We start from the raw sequence: 2,736 nt of genomic DNA, 5'->3' as shown, positions 1-2,736 counted from the left end.
AGTGGCGAGGGTGTTGAGTGGGAGTGGCTACAAGCGGAACTATTAACTGAAGGTATGGGCATATAATTTGTTACTCTTATAAAGCTAGAGGTGAAGGGGACATTGTAGCTAGGCACTTTGATAAACAGAATAACTGATGCTCTGAAGCCCCCAAGGGAATTGCCTAGTAAAAGCATTTCTCCTACCAGTTAATGAAAAGTTAGAAGTGAGTGTAGTTGCTGCTGTGGAGTTTAAACCCAGTATACAAGCTGGCATGCATCATGTATCAGTTAAAACAGACAGCGGATGGCATAATGCTTACATCGCTGGACTCCCATGTACTCAACCACGGTTAGCGTCCTGGACCCTGTGGCTTAAAACACGCCACGCATGTATAGGTGCATGCCCAAGGTCCCAAGAGGAGAATGGAGGAGAAGGGATTGCAGCATGGCCATTCCCCCAAGGGGGTGATTTCTCTCTGTCTGTCTCTCTGTCTCTGTTTCTCCAGTGAGTGCACACACCCTACAGCAAAAAAAAATCTTAAAAAAAGAAACAAACAAAAAAAAAAAACCAGATTACTGGGCCTACCCTCACAATTTCCAACTTAGAGGTGAGGAACAGCACCTGAGAGTGTATATTTCTAAGGAGGTCCCGGATGCTCCTAATCTGGGAGCACCCATGGACAACCACTGACTTAAAAAAATAGCAAAAATACAATGGCCCGGCCAAGGCTGCACTACTGAGCAATACTGGAACCAGATGGAGGACCTTCAGCTGGGTCTGGGGCACCTTGAGAGCTCAGGGCCGTGATCCTGGATGGCTGGAAGGGCTGAGGGGGGGTCACAGCACGTGCGACCTTGTCAGAGATCGCTCTCTCTTGCTTTCAAGAAATGAACAGATTTCAAAAAAGGAGGCTTATTACAACTCAGTTCTTATACCTTTACATTCCGCACAAGTGAGGGATTTTTTTTGTTGTGTGCAAGTGTATCAGAGAGCTAAAAATTATTCTAGAAAAAAAGCAAAAGAGAAGACTTTTTCTAACTATAATTTATAAATCATACATTTTTCTTTATAACTTAAGGAATTAAAAAATTCAAAGTAAAAAGAATAGTGGGTAGAATCATATAAAAATGTAAAACTGTGGAATAATAAAATGTCACAAAGCCAAGACAAAAAGAGATGTAAGAAAATAGAAAAAAATATTTGCTCTAAGGATGGCTGCGTATTTAAGGTTTAATATCCAGAATATATCGCGTTCCTCCAAACCAGACTCCCTGCGGAACCAGGGCACACAGGCAGTTCATACTCCAGGAAAAGCAACATTAAACCAACATTTGAAACACTAAACCTCCAAAGTTAATTAAAGAAATTCAAACGAAAACAATTATAAGGGGCCATTTAACACATATCAGATAAACAAGTATAAGGATAAATGATAAAATTCACTGCTAGTGAGACTACGGGGAGATGGCTGCTGATAAAAGTGGAAATTGGTTGTTTTTTGGAGGAAAAGCCATAAAAATGATTATACCAGAAAATGTATCCCATAGAAGTAACTCATAAGGAGAACAAAACTGTAATTATAAAAAAATGTATAGCAGAATTCTTTATAATAGCTAAAAAATGAAATTACCAAACTACGCAATAGGAGGGAAACAGTAAAGCACATGACGCCGTATTAACTTAATATTCATTCCTCAGACAGAAACACATGGAGATTCTGTGAGCAAAGGGAAGTACACGCGGCATGGAGAGATGAGGGGGAAAGCCCTGAGTCTGGAGTCAGGAGATCCGAAATTATGTGACCTTTGGCCAAATTCAACCTCTTCGTTTGTCTTCTGACAAAGCAGTTTTCCTCTAATATGGAAGTTTTCAAACACTCTGACCACTCTGTCAGGAATTCTTTTTCTTTTGTTTTATGGTGAAAGGACTGTGATCAACCCCACCAGCACCCACCTCCTCCCTACCCACACTTAAACAACTACAATACACTCAGAGAGCGCTAATCGAGTACAACGCTAAAATGGAGAAATACCGGCACCCACACTTAAACAACTACAATCCACTCAGAGATCACTAATCGAGTACAACACTAAAATGGAGAAATACCGGCAATACTAGACGCAGGTGTGCAACCTATATGCCCCTGGTACATACAGGGTGTGTGTGCTGGTAGAAATAGACTGTTAATACACCTGGACTGGGATACCTCTTGTCTTAGTGTCAACAAGTCTCTTGAACCTCTCTTAAGCTATTTCTCCCTTCCCTTTTCTCTCCTGTCACTCTAAAACCCACAACCCCCCAAACCAGAGAGTAATACTGAAAGCATCTATTTCTACCGGTTTGGTTACAGTAGGAGGATCTCCTGCAAATTGCCACTCCAAGCTGGAAACACCAGTCAGCTTCTGAGCAGGGCAAGCTCACCGTCTCGTCTGGGAAGAGAGAAACCTCCCAGCTAGTGGTCAAGGTTCTATAGACCTGACATCTGCACAAGGCCAGTTCCCAGGGGAGTGCATCAGCCCTGACATTAGCCATCAGGGGGCCGGGACTGCCTTACATTTGTGCTCAGTGTTAACCACTAGCTGCGTTCATGCATATGCTTTCACTCATCTCTACAGTTTGGCAAGTACTGAGGGAAGACAGACCTGGGCCATCTATTTCTACCTTGTTCCCTCTTCTTTGCCCCATTCCCAAGTTCTCACCTGGGTTCCTGCCAAAGGAGCCCATATGCAAAGAACAATAGCCAACTGGGAAAGA

The sequence above is a fragment of the Tupaia chinensis genome, unplaced genomic scaffold, assembly GCF_000334495.1.
Source record: "Tupaia chinensis unplaced genomic scaffold, TupChi_1.0 Scaffold000311_2, whole genome shotgun sequence".
Taxonomy (NCBI): domain Eukaryota; kingdom Metazoa; phylum Chordata; class Mammalia; order Scandentia; family Tupaiidae; genus Tupaia; species Tupaia belangeri.
This window is presented reverse-complemented; position numbering follows the sequence as displayed.